Raw genomic sequence first — 18475 nt, 5'->3', positions numbered from 1 at the left:
AGAGAGAGACAGAGAGAGACAGAGACAGAGAGAGAGACGTATATCCAAGAAAAACATCATTCTTTTCTTCATTATGCTAATCTCTTCATTATAAAGACAGTTTAAAGTTTCCATTTTTACTAAGTTTTCTGTGTGTCTTCTTTCTTATCTATGCTTAGATTTATTTATTTATTTATTTATTTAGGCAGAACCAGGGATTGAACTCAGGCCCTTTCACTTGCCAGGGAAGGGTTTATTCCACTGAGCCATCTCCCTGGCCACTTTTGCCTAGATTTTAATCTTACAGGTGTTCTGTGTTACTATAAGCTCTTTAATATCTAACTATTTATTTCATTGTTTATTTAAATCGTATTCTGAGACAAAATCTTATTATTATTCTTCGCCTTACCAAAGCTATAAGAGCACCTGACATATTCTAAATATTCAGTAGCTATTTGAACCAACGACAGAGTAGAAAAGTGTGTAAAGTCAGCTTAAGCCACCCTATGGAAGCCCCTGTAAACACTTTGTGTGGCCACTCAACAGACAGCGAACAGAGATTCTTTTTAATGAAAATGATAAATCAACTTTGGTTGAATTGCTTCTTAATTTTAATATGCCAGCATCCTCAGTGTATTGGAATTGCATTACACCACTTTTTTTTCAGGAAAACATTTCCAATGACAGAAAACTTAAGAGCATTGATTAGATTTTCCAGGAGTCAATCATTTTTAAAAACAAGGAAGAGAAGGTGGGAGAGGTGATTTGCTGAAGCTGCGCATTGACTGCCCTTATTTACAAAGAAGTTTGGAAACCAGCCACTCGTGTACTTCTTGTAACCTGCATGTTGTCTGTCTTCACCTGTTTAAAGAAAGAAAAGTCTCTCCTGCAAAATTTTAAGTCAGAGTTTGAAATCCACCCCTAAAAATTAAGCAGTGTAGCTTATTTCTGTGAATTTTCTTTCCTGCAGCCCTAACTGGCCCACATGTTCTTCCTACCACCCCATCACTTCAGCCACTAAAGTGCAGCAGGTTCCTTGTATCTCTGTATCCATGTGTCTAGAAAGTTCACATGCTTACCTTCTAAAGGTCTGCTGAACTAAGCTTGCTTGCTTGCTTTTTTCTTGCTTGCTTTTCTTTCTTTCTTTCTTTCTTTCTTTCTTTCTTTCTTTCTTTCTTTCTTTTTCTTTCTTTCTTTTCTTTTTTTTCTTTTTGCTTGCTTGCCTTCCTTCCTTCCTTCCTTCCTTCCTTCCTTCCTTCCTTCCTTCCTTCCTTCCTTCTTTCTCTTTCTTTTTTCTTAGTGTTATCCAATCCCAACAGCTTCTCACATTTATAATTATTCTTATGTGAAGGTAGGAAAGGGGTCTGAGTATTGGTGCTGATAAAAGGAGGAGAGTGGAATAGGAAGGATTCAGATGTTGAATCTATGTGTATCAATTTTGTACAATGAATGCAATTATCAATATTATAAGCCTACACTAATAAACATGTTTTAAAACTACTAATCTTAGGATCCATAGGCAGTGACACTGGCTGTATGGGAAAGATAAAGTCTATTTTGTTCCTGAAATCCTACAGTTCAATGCAAATTACTAAAAACCTAGTCTCCCATGATAACCTTGATGGTTTTGCCTCCATCTCTATTAACTAGTAAGGCTCACTGGTAAGAATGATAACACCCTGCCAGCTCTTGTTTTTGCCTACTGGGTTTTACTTTTTTCTATGATTGGAAACATAGTGAGACAGAAAAGCAGGGGATTTCCACAGGAGAAACTTCAAGTAGATCACTTTGAAAAATTACTTGAGTCAGCTGCACATGGAGCCAAAAAGCTATAAATTCAATCAGCATCTTCCCCAGTGCCAGTCTTTGTTCTGCATCTTTTGTTATGTCACTCACACTTGACTAGACTCATCTCTCTAGGGCTACGATTTTTCTTTCTGTCTCTGACTATTGGTCTCTCATACATGAGCATATACATGCACGAGCACGCGTGCACACGCAGTGTCATCTCCTCCCCTCCACAACAAGCAAGGTTTCATGTTAGATTTCCCACTTGGTGATGTGCTACAGGTTTTCATTTTTATTCTGTTTTAAACCATGCTCTAAGATGGTAACAGGAGAACAGCAACCTTGATGTGATTTGCAAATATGAAGATTCAAATAATCAGAAAGCTTGTCTGAACAAAGTAAAGCAAGGAGCAATATGTTACTCCGTCTTTATAGCTCCAGAACATGGATTTTATTAATTTTGCACATATTATCTAGGTCTTCATAGTGAAAGTATTGTATAGCTTCTTGAGTTTATAGATATTTATAGATAATCTAGTAAATAAATATATATGCTTTTATTTAAGTTAGGATAGCTGAGTTCCCCTGGCAGTTCTGTTACATTTTTAGTGTAACTATAAGGAAATCCTTTAAACAATTATATACTTTGTCCTTTTTGTAAAGTGAGAGGGTTGGACCCTTGGTTCCCTTGTAAATACCAAAGTTCTCATACTCAATCTTTCCAGAGGTTGACAGATATTGACATATGATATATTTAAGACAAAGCATCATCTTATATCCCTAAAGTATAATGCAGAAATATAGTATTCCTGATTCCTACTCAGTATGATGTAGAAAATCCTTAAAACGAAGTTTATGTAGACTCATCTTACTTCCATTTGAACCCATAATTATGGGATTCTAAGGTATAGGAAGGAACGGACTTGCAACACTCATTCTGGGCATGTGATTTAATCTAATCCTCCCAAACTGTGAAATATCAAAATCATACAAAGGCTGAAATATGCCAAAACAAACCAGCCTTTACTTATTCCAGGAAAGTAGAAATAAAATGGTGCTTTGCCCAGGAAATTATCTGAGCAATCTAAAGCCAGTTATATCAGTTTTTTTCCCCTGTCCTCATCTTTGAGAATCAAAGAAGCACCTGAGCTAAAAGAGAATCTGCAAGCTGCAGGAGGAGTCTAGGATCTGCTCTGTGCTTTTTGTGACTCTCTTTGCTTGGATGGAACTAAAGCATTGCTGTGATGGGATTCCTTGCCCCGTAACACAGAGCTTCTTACATGAATATCCTAGATCCTCAGCCAGTTTGTACTCTTGTTTTAACAAGTCACTTCTCTGGAGTCTACTATCCAGTCAGAAAAAGAAAATGGCAACATACTGGATTTTGTTCCTTGAGTCACTTCTCAGTTGAGCTGCTGAATGTGCTAGAAATGTTTCAATGCCCATGTAGCCGTGAGAGTCCATGGATGAGGCTTCATTTGCTTACAGAACGAACCATCAGTAGATGATCATTTTTGGGGTGCTTGTTTAAGACTTAAACATCTCAGAGGTGCATAAGTGTTTCCAATGCATACCTTGTAAATAATGTATTCACAAAATATTTTTTTAAGAAAAACACATTTGTATAAAAATATTTAAAACTCTACATGTAGATACAATGATACCTTTTTTTGTAAAACTAAAATTGTTCCAAATTTGTGTTCAAATGCCAAATAGTTTGAAAACTGAACATGTTTTTTTCCCAAAGAATCATGGAAAACCAGGTATTTGGTTCTGACACTCCCCAAATTGTACTTATATATTCAATTTTCCTGTACTTTACCAAATTTCACAGTGATTTCTTCTTTCTTTCTTTCTTTCTTTCTTTCTTTCTTTCTTTCTTTCTTTCTTTCTTTCTTTCTCTTTTTTCTTTTTCTTTCTTTTTCTCTGTCTTTCTTTCTTTCCTTCTTTCTTTTTTTCTCAGTTTTTCTGGTACCAAGACTTGAACTCATGACCTCATGCTTGCTAGAAGGGTGCTGTACTACTGTGCTATATTCCCGTCCCCTCACAGTGATTTCTTTCTTTATCTCTTCCATGGTTCTCACAGTTTTCCTCTTGGCCTTACTGATGGTGTCACTGACCTTCCTTAGAGCCCTGATCTGGACATTTTCCAAAAAGTGCAAAGAGAAAGCACAACAACAAATGATTTAACTCACTAACACATGCATTATATACCGTCCCGGCAAAAGCCACATTTAGGCTGAAGTCCCACCACTCAGCACCTCTGGGCCATCAGTTATTCAGCCACACAGGATTTTTTTCAAGTCAGATTTTCAGTTCAACTATCTATCAAAAGTTACAAACACTGGGCCGAATTTTTTTTTCCAACTTTGCTATTGGAGTAATGGAAAGTTGAAGCTTGGAGCAGCTGCAAAAATTGAGTTACCACTATAACCCTGGATAAATATACATGGATATATTATTAAAGAAACTCACCAATAAGCCATTGTTTCTGTACACATTTCATTTTTTTCTGTGGGTCCTGCAGAGTAGACTGTTAAATGCTGCTTTGCCTTCTGCCCACTACTCTGATGTATGGAGACCCTTCCTTCCTCCACTTCTTCCTACCCAGCCTATCCTGCCTCTTGTAGAGCTGGACTGTTAAAGAATGCAAATTCATTTCAATATTAACTTAATTTGGAAGGCAAACCTAGCACCAAAATGCATATTTAAAAACCATGGAAAAATTCTGTATTGTCTCCTCTTTGATCTTTTCTCTATCACATTTCCTCTGAGATGCTAAAGATAAATAATTGATATGCATAAGCATGTATGTGTGTATGCCTGTGTGTATGCCTCTATGTGTGTTAAAATGGATTGCACTGTTCAAGACAGTACTGGAAAAGCACACAAAGTAACTGTTTCAGCCTGTTTATAAAAATAGAAATGAGAAACCTTTTCTGAGAGATCTCACGCTTGCTTTCTCCTATTTTAATGCTACATATGACATGTCATGCTGAATGCAATGGGAACAACGTTTTATCAGTTTAACAAAAAACATACCAGTTCTCCTTCACAACAGGGTTTTCCAAAGATATTAGTTAATAATAATTCAATAAACTCATACTTGTACAGTGAATGAATGAATGAATGAAAGACTTCTATACCAACTAATAGCAATCATTTTGGTGTTTTCCACTAAGAGCAGGCCTGTGTGCAAACCATTCTGTTACATTTTTGTTATAGCAACCATTTTGCTACTGTCCAGAGGACACTTCTATGTAACATGATTTTCTGGAAATTTTCCTTGCTCTTGCTGTGTGAGATATTGAAAATAGGGAGCAAGCCAAGCTATTGTTTTCCTTTGCTAAAAGAAGACAGAAAGATGACTGATCAAGAAGATGGATCAAGATTAAGTGAAGCTTACTTGGAACACATGCAGAAAGCCATCTGAGGCGGAAAACTGAAGAACACAGGCTTACACCAAATGCAACACGCTTAAAAATATGATAAGCTCCTTTTCATACGTGTAGTTACATCTTTGAGAAGCCAATCAGCCAAAGCAATTGCATTGAGTTTTCCGTTAAGAGGCAATGGTACATGCATAAGCGATATTTACCGTTAGTTTGTGTGTCCTCAGATTCTTTGATGTCATTCTGAAGACAACATTCAACCCTGAGCTGAGCTACTAAACTACATGAGAGAACTACAGTCGCTGATGTTACGATGCAGAACATTAATGGTGAAAGTCTTAGAAAATATGTGTCGATGCTGTGAGTGCAAAAGGGCCTTGGGCTCAGCAGCTCCTGTGGCTTTTGGTTTTCCTGTCTATAGTCTGTCATACCAAGTATATAAATCAACATACTTCATACTTGCCAAATGGGAAGTTACCCAGTCTGAAGCTGACATTCTTATTTATAGAAGAATACATTATTCAGGCTCTGTTCTCCTGGACTGGTTAGACAGGCTTTATCCTGGCAGAAATAATAAAGGATAAAGATATCGTAGTATTGACATATATATTTAATACACTCATCATCCACTCCCAGACAGATGTCCACCCCCAGGAAGGAAATAACCATGTTCTTTGCATAACAGTAAGACGTTCATTTTCCTATGCAAAGCATGTCTCCCTGACACAATCTTCATGGTAATAGAAGTAGATAATAAGCAGAATAATTTCCATCACTTGAGTCTTTGACATTTATTGATCAGAAGAGTGTAGTCTTTGTTGGAAAAATTGGCTCTTATATGTACTGAGATTTGTTGTATTTTGATTCTGTTAATTTTACTTGATCTCTTTAAAATTATGGTAAGGAAATAACCGATGGTCTTTAAAATGAAATGACATGACATTTCCACTACAGTGGTTGCTGATAAATAACATATTGGTGAAGGCAGATGTCTCTAGAAGACATGTTAGGAGTCAGTTCCATTTTATGTGAGAGCTGGTAGCCTTGTTTTGGACAGGATCGTTTCTGAGCCTGCAGCTACACTGTCTTCTCCATTCCTTTAGTAAGTGCTGGTCCAAGAACGTTGACACTGCGTCATCACTGTTCAAGAGCTTAAAATAAATGGAGGTTTACAAAATGTAGAAGTGCAATGAGGGTCACCAGGCTACATGTGTGATAAAGGGCTGAAAATAATGTGTAGAGTTCCATGCAATATGACCAAGGATTCTAAAATATTTAACAAAAAATGGCCCACAAACATGTTTCTATAACCAAGTAATACATGATTCAGCCACATACCTAAGATTAATGCTAAATGAGATGCATTATGAAAGCTTATTTTCAATAAGAGAAATGGAAAGTTTTAACCTGGTTGTTAATAATCAAACACCAAAACTTTAGGAAGAATCGAAACAAATCTGCATAGTGTATGCAATGCATGCAACAGTGCTGAAGACGGGTTATAAAAACTGTTCAAGAGAAACTGCCTTGTTTCTCTACATTTACCTATATACTGATGATTTTTCTCTGAACTACTCAAGTAAGGTCACAATCAAGTGTCAATCTTTGTGAATAATTGCAGTATCATGAACCTCAATAGAAAATGACCATATTGGAAACTAATCTCTAAGGCCAGCCAAATAGCTCAGCCAATTAAAGTACCTGCAAGCAGGCACGGGGCCAGGGGTTCGATCCCCAGGCCTGCCGTGTCAGCCCCACCCTTGGGGCACACTGAGATGCTGATTGAGAGTGGGCATGGTGGTGCACACCTGTAATCCCAGCACTTGGGAGGCTGTAAACAGGAGAATCACTATGAGTCTGACCTAATAGTGAGACCCTCAACACTCTGTAGACCCTTCCCTAAAACACAGAAAAAAAAGAAAGAAAACTAGTCTCTGATAATGATTAACTTTGGGATACAAGTACTTACTGTCTAATTTGCACTCAGTATTTTGCAATGGAAGATTATTTCTGAGTAGTGTAGAACAGCTGATTAAAATTTATTTAATTTGAAATTTTATAAGAAAATAAATGAGATTTGAGTGTGTAATAGTGTCAACTTCTCTTTGTATTTAAATAAAAATAGACCTTTCCTATAAACTTAAGTGACAATGTTTTGTGTGTTTAAGTGGGATAATAAAATCATGTTATTTGGGGTGGTACATGTTTATTCAGTATTTTAATATATGCATAAAACTCATTCTTTATGAGGTGCTCATACTGTTACATCAGAGAATTAAACGAATACATCGTTCTTTTATCTCTTGCAATTATTTGCTTGTTGTGATTGTTACATGCCTCTGTTCTTAGTGATTCTAGGAAGAAGACAACTATCAGACTCAACATTAGCCAAGTGACATACTCACATGAAACAATGTCCTGGGATTATTTACCACTTTTCCCAAGCTTAGCTTAGCTTAGGTATTGTGATATTCTTCTCATTATGTTCAAGGCTAACAAATTGATGCACAAATTGTGCTGTAAAAATCTTAAATAACAAACTAAAGGAGACCCAATGAATGATTGATGTTGTGTATCGCATTTTCAAATAGGTCCAGACTTAGCTGCACATGTTGCATTAGTTATTTGAATGACTGAGACGTTGCCCAGCCACATGCTGTTTTTTTTTATTTATTTTTTTTAATTTCATTTATTTATTTATGTGTGTGTGTGTGTGTGTGTGTGTGTGTGTGTGTGTGTGTGTGTGGCCAGCTCAGCCCACCAGGGAGCGGGGCTGGCTGGCATGTGGTGCTGGGGGATTGAACCGCGGTCCCTGTGCTTTGCCAAGCTTGTTCCAAGTAGGTGCTTTAGACCACTGAGCCATCTCACCAGCCCCACGTGCTGTTATAAGTTGTTAGAAAAAAGGTAATTGCTGCAGCACTACAAATGAAGACTTTATGGGATGGAGAGATAGCTCGGCAATCTAAATGCTTGCCTGGCAAGCACAAGGACGGGGTTCAATTGCTGGGACTACATGCTCTGCTGACCACCGACCTCAGGCGTGGTGGTGCACACCTGTAATCCCAGCACTGGGTAGGCTGAGACAGGAGGATCACTGTGTGTAATGAGACCATATCAAATAAATAAAAAGTAAATAAATAAATATTTTTTTTAAAAAAAGACATTATTTAGCAGGCTATAATAACCAAGCTGTTTTAGAAGGATATCCACAGATTTGTGCCACAGTTTGGTGAACCACAGAAGACAACAACGAGATTATACTGGATTCTATAAGCCTCAGTGGCTTCCACAGCAATTCTACACAACTGCTAGAAAACAATACTGGGGCTTGGTGCTACCTCATATCTCCATGTTTGCTACTTGGATACAGAGAAAAAATACTGCCCTAAAGTCCCAGAAGAGAGACCGCAAGTTCTGCAGCCAAATATTTGGGTCTCTGTTATATTAGATAAGGTATGAGCATTTCTCCCCAAGGGCTCCTGTGTTGAGGGCTTAGAGTTGAAGTGTGGGAGACTTCGAAGAGGTGGGTCTTAGAGGGAGGCTGTTGGACGTTCCAGCCTGGGAAGAAAGTAAGTAGGTCTCATGGGACCCCAGCTGCCTTTTGTGAGAGTGAATGATTATAAAATGAACAAGACTAGTCCCTACCTCTCTATGGTTTTCTGTCTTTCCAGGTGATTTCTCTCTCTTAAAGCCCTTTTGCCTTAATGCCAACCACCACTCTGTGATACAGCCAGAGGATTCTACTCAGGGTCAAAAGAAGGTAGGTGTCATATCACTGAATGTCTAAAACTGTGACATAAGTACATTTCTTTCCTTATAAGATACCTATCCTTGAGTATCAGTGTGACGGTAAATTTGCTAACATGCTCTATAGGTGCAGCAGAAAACGCCCCCACCCCCACCCCAGTTAGTGTACTGCAGATTGTTAGTTGCCTAGATAACAAATTTCTACTGCTCCTGTCTCTTAGAAATAACTGGTCGCTGTGATGCATAGCTGGTCACTAGGATGCACACTGTGTTAACAATCAACAGTGGACCCAGCATTCTGCCACTGTACTCTTCCTTTCTCATCTCATAGAAGCCCTAGACCACCAGAGATCACAACCTGATATTTTGGGAATGAGCCTGATAAGCACCCATTAACATAAATAAATCTGCCTCCAAATTGTGGGTGTCGTTTCGATGTTTTTGCTTGCTGTTGAATCTGGGGCACTGGCCAGGAAGACCAACCATGCTGACCTCTTTGGCCACCAGCTGCAGCCCTCACAGATGGAACAAGGACCTCTCCAGGTCTGGATAGGAAGACAGCACCTCCAGGGAACACAGGTTCCCTAAGTCCCCTCAGAGGTCTGCAGGAGGAGTTTCCACTTACTGCTTGAGCAGCTCACGTAGAACCCCAAAGGTAGGAGGACACTCTCTGTCTGTCTGTCTGTCTCTCTGCCTGCCTAATTCTAGTAAGATTCCCAGGGACACCCTAGTTAGTTAGCCTATCAGCCCGACTCAGTTTAAATAGAGAAAGAGCTTGGTCAAATCTTGTCAGTTAAGACTCCAGTCAAGGGAAGTGGGGTTGTGATGTTTAACCTCCCAGTGCGTGCTAAACACTTGTGGGAGTGGAATGGACAGAATAAGTAAAAGCCGGTTCCACCTGTCCTCCAAGACTGGGAAGTATTGGTTCTGGTGCCTGATAGATCCTTGATCTGTGGTTCTGTGTCGATCAACATGTGGCATAACACAGGCCTCGCACCCTCCTCAGCTAACAGACAAATGAGTTGCATTATGTTGGGCCTGAGTAAGCAGGACTGACTAAGCTCTGTCAAATTCAGCCCCAAAGAGTCTGCAGTCATTGCAATAGTTGGGGGTAAGCCTGTGACTTTCCTGGTAGACAGTGAAACAGAAATCTCTGCCTTCAAAAGTTCCCTTGGTTGAAAAGTTACCATCACTGTCCTTCCACCACAGCAACCACCGAACAGTCGCCATGGCCCTCCACTATCCCATGGCCATGGGCCTCAACAAGGGCCACAAGGTGACTAAGAATGTGAGCAAACTGAGGCACTGCTGCCATCACAGAAGCCTCACCAAACACACCAAGTTTGTATGGGACACGATCCAGGAGGTGTGCAGCTTCACCCCCTATGAGTGGCGTACTGTGCAACTACTTAAGGTCTCCAAGGACAAGCACACCCTCAAGTTCATCAAGAAAAGGGTGGGGATTCACATCCATACCAATAGGAAGTGTGAGGAGCCAAGCAACGTGCTGGCACTGTCCCCTGGGCCTTGAGAGTGGACAATTAACCACCTACCTCTGTGAAACTCCATCCCAGTGTAACCCCTACCTGCATCCAATGGTACCCCCAGCCACAAGAGACTTGACTAGAAATTCACCCACACATCAAGAGGTTGTTGAATGTTTATCGACTGTCCAATTGCTGATATACACCTCTCTTGCCTGTAAAGCTAGTTCAAGATTGCTGAGCTGCCAACAACACAGCAACAGTCTTCCATATACATGGCCTCAGTGTTCTGCCACACACAGCCTGCAGGTGCACCTGCCTGAACCTAAAAAATGCCTTCTCCTGCCTTTAGTTAGCTCCTATCAGCCATCTCCTCTTCACAAACACCTCAATTCTGGACTCAAAGGTTAACTGACCTGGACAAAACCTCCCAGGGATTCAAAAATTGTGTCCTGTTTACTGCACTTCTCATTCATGATGCCCAAGCTGCCTGCTGGCAAGGCACAAAGTTCTGCTTTGATATCTAGTAGAAAGTGGTTATAAGAAAAAAAAAAAAATCTGCCAAATTCTTGGAGCTGCTGGCTTCTATAAGATCTGGATCCTTGAGTTCATGTAAACAATAATGCAACTCAAAATGCCAGCCCCTGGTAGCACCCAGAGGCCTACCTGTGAAAATACTTAATCCAGTCACTAAGGGCTCCCTCTGCCCTTTGCTCCTGTGCTCCAGCAGCCACTGTCCTTCTGATCAAGAAAGGCGACAAGCTCAACTTAGACTGAGACCTAACTGCCTGGGTGCGACGCCCTGTAATGAGATGAGCTGTTCTTAAAAAGGCTCCCTGCCTGATGCTGAGTACACTCTGTTTACAGATGGAAGTAGCTGTTAGGAATGAAGTCTGACATGCAGAATACGCTGTGGTTGCCATAGACAAAACTATTTTGGCCAAAACTCTCCCTCAGGGATGATCTACTTGGTAAACTGCTTCTTGCTGCTGCATGAAAACCCGCCAACAGCAATGCACAAACAATCTGGTCTAGAGGTCCAGTCTTCTTCCGAGAATCCAACTGACTGAACCAGAAAAACCATACCCAGCATTCCCAGAAGGTCAAAGCCAGACCTACACCCACCATCTGTTCTGCAAGCTCAAGCCATCATGCTGTCACCTGTGTCCCTGCAGCCATCTCACTCATCAGCGTCTGGGTCACTGGCTCTGACATCACGACTTACAGTGTATTCTCCTCATTTAAAGATATACAGATAGATCACACAGAGCAAGATACAAACCTGCAGAAATGGCTTATAACTGGTTAAAAGACCCATACCATCTGTAGACACTCTTACACATGCTCATAGCCTAGGTATAGAATAACTACCTCTACAAGTTTCGGAAACCCAGACTTAGATCCACTGGAAAATGTGCCTAGATAGCTCCTCTGAGACTCATGCTTAAGAAACAATGTACTCAGAGCCCTGCTCTGGTCATACTGGATGCTGACCAGCCCATGCACAACTGAAGCGTGAGGACATTGTTCATGGGGTTGCTCCATACCTGTTCCCCTTGACTTTTGTGCCATTTCAGGCTGCTTACACCAGTCCTTGCTTTCCCACCCCCTGCTAGCTGTAGTTTTGCCTTAACCTCCCCCCAAGAGAATGAAGCAATCAATCAAGCACTTGACCAACATTGGATGAGCGTCCAAGACACACTGGTCACTCTCCCAGATCAGATTAACACCCTTGCTACCTTGCCAGAGCAATGTGATGACACGCAGAGACCTAAATTCTAGTTGGGCCTTGTTTCCGATCATTTGTCACATGCCCAGCAAAGGTTTTCCAAGGAAACCAAAAGAGGGGGAAATGGAGCAGACAGTGCTCTGCCCTCCCCAGCCCAAATGCTTCACTTCGTTGGTTGCTCAGGTAATAGTTCCTGTACCTGTTCTAGTTCTGATTGCTCCGGTCTCTTAGAAACAGTTGTACCCACTGATCACTACTATACATATTGAACTAAACAATCCACACCTAACAAGCCATTTTGTCTCTGTACTTCCTGTTTGCTTATCTCACATAAGCCTTAGACCACCAGAGACCACCTGGGACTGATTCCGATCAGAGCTCATCTATGTAAATAAGTCTGCCTCCAAATCCTGGGTGTAGTTTCAGTGTTCCTGCTGGCCCTTGCATAGCACCTCATCTAGTAGTTAAAGGATGATTTTTGGATCATCCAAGTTTAACTTCACATCTCAGCTCCACACATATTCTAAGCAGTATTATTTTGGTCAAATTGCTCAAACTTCCTGGCCTTCTGTTTCTGTACCTAGTAAATAAATTTGATGGTGCTGACAATATCTACTTCAGAGTTTTGCTGAGTGGGTTAAGTAAGAGATATAAAGCACTTATGACAAAATAATACACACTGAATAAATTGCAATTGTTGTAAATCTAAATCTCAAGACTCCTGAGAGAGTATATGGCTTTAAAAAATTAATACAAGGAACAGTCCAGTCCTGTGGAATGGAAAAATTTGAGACTTCATTTCATAATGACTCATTTACCAGCAGGAAAACATTTACAATTTTATCTGACTATGTTGAAAGTGAAAAATGTGTTAGTTCCCTCAATCCTACAAACTGTATTTGGTATAAACTGATGTAAAAGGAAAAACTGCTCTGTGTAGAGAATCATTATTTTCAATGAATCTGAGGAAGCAGATGCACTTAGCAGGCTTGGCTGTTAAATACCAGCTATAAAAATAAGTTGGCAACTGAAAATAAATCAGTTTAATATTTGGAAATAGTCCTCATCTTTTTAATGATATTAACATAATGTGCTATCGGTACAATAATTAACATGTGAATGCAGACAAAAATCCGACTTGCTGATGCGGCAGTTCCTTATTCTGTCATCCAACCCTGGTCACTTTCCTTACTGTTTTATCTCTGCTTAGTTAGGAATATAAACAAATGCAACTTAGAAAAGTCAGTGGATGTGTGACACTAGGATAATTTCAGAGGAAAGGTGACAATCGGATGGCAAAGGAACAAGGTCTCGAGTTTCATTTCCATAGAAACCCTGGAATCTTGTGTTTGACAGGAAATTGATTTGTGGAAGTGAACTGCTGAAGCAATTCCTTATCCCCTCAGCCTCATTCCATCTGTGATTTAGGATTGTAAACAAATCATGCTTTATGCAAATGAGTCTGTTTTTTTGAGAGTCCTGTGCAGGAGGAAACAGCAATTGGCCCTGGACTATTAATATCAGTATATAACTGTGAATCTTAAATATTGTTCTTAAACCAGCCCTTGTTTTTCTCAAACATCATTTTTATGTCCTTGGTATGATTTTACTAGCCTAAGTACAGCTGAAGGAAATTTTCTCAGAATGTGGGTAGGATGGTAGAAAGTGAAGACAGCAAAGAGTAAACGCCAAAGAACTTCTCTCTGAAGAAATACTTCTATAAGAAAGATACGTTTTGCAGGAGGATGTCTGACATATGGACTCTAGGATGAACAAAGTCTACACAAGGCTAACTTCACCCAAAGATGTGGCATATCACGTCTATAGAACATCCTCCAAAATACAATGACAGGGACTAATCTGGATGGCCATTGTGCAATAATGCAGGACAGGGGGCTGGTGAGATGGCTCAGTGGTCTAAAGCACCTGCTTAGAACAGGTTTAGCAAAGCACAGGGACCGCGGTTCAATCCCCAGCACTGCATGCCAGCCAGCCGCACCCCCCTGGTGGGCTGAGCTGACTACACACACACACACACACACACACACACACACACACACACACAAATAAATAAATAAATAAATAAATAAAATTTAAAAAAATAACGTAGGACAGACTCAGCAAGTCCTTCACAAAAGGTGACTGCAAAAAGTGGCAACCATTCAATTTGATCCTGCAACTCTGGCCTGAGTTATGATTTCTTGTTCAATAGCATCGAGTCACAGCAATCACTTTGCCTCTCTAACTGAGAGTTAAATATGTTCTAAATTATACATAAATGCAATGGAAAGTAAGTGATGGAACACTGCAAAAGAAACCATTTCTCCTGCAGGAGCACAAGTGTGGCGCTACTCTTAGATTGGGTAAGACAAGGCAGATTTGTACAAGGTTTATATGGATGAGAACCCAATTCTGTGGCTTGGGTGTACATCTCTCCACACTGCAAGGAGGGAGTGAGGAGGCTGGATGCGCTGGCAACTACATTTGCCCTCGATACTTTATTTCTGATACCTAAATCCCAGAATTTCCTGGCCAAAGACTTTCAGCTGGCTTCCAGTTCCTTCCTCCTGAGGCTACCAACTGTGTGTGTACTCCAGGTCCACAGTTTAGATAAGGGTTTGGTAGTGTTGAGTCACATGGAAGAATTTAGGCCTCATACATGGGTACCTGCAAATCCCTTTGCAGTTTGCCTCAGAACCAGGAGTTGGCCAAGTAAAAGGAAGTAGCCCATTGCTAGACTCTAGAATTGGCTCACAGGCCAGTGGAGACCACTAAACAGCCTGAAAATTCTAAATTTAAATTTGACTTCCCATAGCCTAAAGAAACAGCATGTTTCAAGGTAGGCAGATAGAAAGTAATGTGTTTAATCGCTGTTAGTTTTGTTCATCATTTAAATATTTGGAAATACAGTTATGGTCTTTTTCCCTTTTTACTCTTTTCCTACCCTGTGGGACACAGGGTAGGAAACAGCTTTCTGCTTATTTGTTTACATCTTTGATCTGAGATATAATTGGTTGTTGGTGCATGCAGGAGGCTGTTAGGCTGAACTGAAGGCTTCAGAAGGCTACACTAAGTAGAATGTCTGTCTTCATCTTTTAAATAATGTATGAGACAGGACAGCTCATCCTCTGAAGATGCATATAAGTACTGGTGACAGTTTTGTCCAGCCCTGAGTCTCTAACTCAGAAAGTATGCCGCTAGTAACATCTACTGATGACAGGAATTCAAACTCTTATGTGTAGTCTCAGTGTTTTTAAAATCTTATATCTTAAAGCTGGAGAGTGGTATTCCTATTGGTATAGTCTTTACTGATTTAGTTCCAGGGTTCATGAATCCTGGTTTGTTATGCTGAATTTATTTTAGTGTATGAGGCTGAAAATGCTTTTAGGATCTTAGATCATACTTCTCTGATTTTGAACATTATACCTAAACATTTCAAAATGTTCCTTATATTTATTTGAAGTTAGATGTTATCGTAGCTTTATTCTATAAGAGTCTTAAAATCCACATAGCTAGTGGTAATTATTCTTTATGTAACCTTCTGAAATGAAGCAATGGGGTCATGGGATATGTTATGACAATATTGATTAATGGTTTTTCCCTGAGTACTGCATCATTTCTTCATGTTTGCTCTGGCAGGGATAGATCTAACTGGATAGCTCACTTTTCTGCAAGTGGTTTCAGCTTACAAGTCCAAGGAGTAACCCATGAACTCATCTGCATTTCCATTCATATTTTCGCAAAACAGACTCTTCATTTTTGCTTTTTCATTGCCTGACTAAGGCACAGATATTCTCATGAGATATATCACTTACTGTCCTGTCATGGAGCCCCTTAGAATCATAAGCATTCATAGTGTCGCACCAAGAACAGATTCCACAATGACACTGGAAATAATCCCATTACTCAGCTTGCATCAAACGGAACAGACAATTGGGTTGTTCACAAAATCACAAGCTGTGCACATTCCACCTTTTATATCTCTCAGATTCAGTGACAGAAGCATTTGAGAAAATAGTGTTCACCACGATAATGATTAACCTCAGATTAATCTTTGTGCTATGAGACATGTGGATTTTGTACTTGATGTCTCATCAAGAGTGGGTTTATTCTCTCCTCCTTTTCAAGACGGAGAGGAATGTTTATTTTTATTCTTCTGTTTGCCCCAGAAGACTGTCAAGTTTTTCATAAAGCCTGGGCCAAAATGCAACTTTATCTAAGACATGAATTGGAAAATTTCTCAGAAGTCTTATTAAGGACAATCACTGATATATTTAAGAATTCTTTTAAAGAATATGTAACCTAAATTAACATTTTCTACGTTTTCTGTACCTCAACTGGACATTTAACTCTATTAGAAAAACATTTTCCTTATTAAGTTCTTCCTAACAATTTTTGAAGAAGTCATTTAATTTTTAGCTAAGTCAATGGACTCTATACCTGGTGTTAAAGTGTTTCCTTTAAAGAAACAGACAGTAAATATTTTACATTATATGGGCCATATAAGGCCTGCTTACTGATGCTACTTAAGAAGTAGAAAAGCAGCCATCAAAAATAAGTAAATGAATAACTATGGATGATTTTCAGTGCAACTCTGTGAATAAAAGCAAGCACTACAGACTTTTTTATCCTGATCACTGTTCTGTTCATGCTTAAATTTGTGATGGTAATACATCCCAGGGGATTGACAATCTTGCCCTCACAGATTTGATAGGAGTTTTAAAGTAGCATCCCAAACAGACATGTAGCACACTGAGCACTGGCTATTTAAGGAAATCCCCGTAAGAAAAAAAACCCATGCAATCCCATGGGCTGTACTCAGAATGTATAGACAGTACTTAGGAATAATAGCTGTCCAGAAAGCAAGACATTCTTTTTAAAAGTATATTAATTATAACCAGTATTACCCAGCTGTAGAAGCTGTGCTAAGATTTTAGTTTTCAAAATTCTGTTGAAAGTAGATAAGAATTCCATTGAGTTTATGAGTGAAACACTACAACCGGACATCAAGAAGGACCATAGTCATAGCGGTGCTCCTTTGGATTGTTTTAGCACAGGATTATAAACCTGAGTTTGTTGTGCTACTGTTTTTCTAAGACCAAAAAATTCTACATACTTCATAAAATGGGTGTTTACCATAGGTGAATATGTTAACAGATTTGTTTTTGTGATTTTTAATAATTTCTCTCAAGTTGTTACACCTGCTATAACTACAGAGATGGCATCCAGGTGTCAGAGTGACATCCATCTTTAGTCAGGAGAATATTCTGATCTGATTCAGCATGTCACACCTTGATATTCACTACAAAACTGAAACTAGGTCTCAGTTTAAGTTATAGTTTAGGTCTACCGAGTACATATGTTGAAAATTTGGCAATCATTTTCCATTCACTTAAGAATTTTAGTAAATCTTGTAAAAAGTTGCACTTCCTCTTGGTAACATACTGGTATGGTATAAATCACACAGTGTAATTAATTTACTAGAGCAATAGAAAAGTTTGGGGACCTGTTACCTCTATTGAGTTCTTGAAGGAATGGTGTGTTTTAAATTTCTTCATCAAGAAGACAAGTGGGATGTGTTAATAGACTGCATGAAGTAGCCAGCCTAAAGTTCAAGTTGTGCCCTCAGATTGAACTATATGGTGAAAGTTTAAATTTTAAAATATTATTACAGTGAAAGACATATTTCCATTAATTCTCCACCAAAATGCTCCTCCTTGCTTCAAATACACTTAACCCATCTTTCTTTATACTCGGGAGCAGTTCTGAAGCAGTTTCATGGGTATCTTCAGAACCTATAACAAAACCATAGAGTGAATATGGATGGCAAGTGCCACCAAGGGAAAGACAAGCTCTTCAAAAATATTACCATTGTTCTTTTGTTTTGCATCTTAGGGAAGGGTCTACAGGGTGTTCAGGGTCTCACTACTAGATCAGACACACAGCGATCCGCCTGTTTACAGCCTCCCAAGAGCTGGGATTACAGGCACGCTGCACCACGCCCAGTCTCAATTGCTGTTTTAGCATCCCCCAGGGGTAGGGCTAGCATGGAGGCCCAGGGATCAAACCTCCAGCCTCTGTGCCTGCTTGCAGGAGCTTTAGTCTGCTAAGGTATTTGGCCAGCCCTCCTGTCATTTGTTCTTATGCTTCTGTGTTATAGTATGTGTCTTGTTGTCCCCCCAAAGCCTCATGTAGTCATGGGGTGAGGACTTCTAGAGTTTGTGTCAACTCATGACCCACTGGGATTATGTGTGATCCAAGGCTGGGATTATGGGTCTTAGTACTGCTGGGATTACCCATAGGTGGGTAAGTACTGGGAAGTACCCATAGGTGTGAGTACTTCCCCTACCCTGGGG

The sequence above is a fragment of the Octodon degus genome, unplaced genomic scaffold, assembly GCF_000260255.1.
Source record: "Octodon degus isolate 3935 unplaced genomic scaffold, OctDeg1.0 scaffold00033, whole genome shotgun sequence".
In the NCBI taxonomy this organism is placed as follows: Eukaryota; Metazoa; Chordata; class Mammalia; order Rodentia; family Octodontidae; genus Octodon; species Octodon degus.
Note: the sequence above shows the minus strand (reverse complement) of the source record.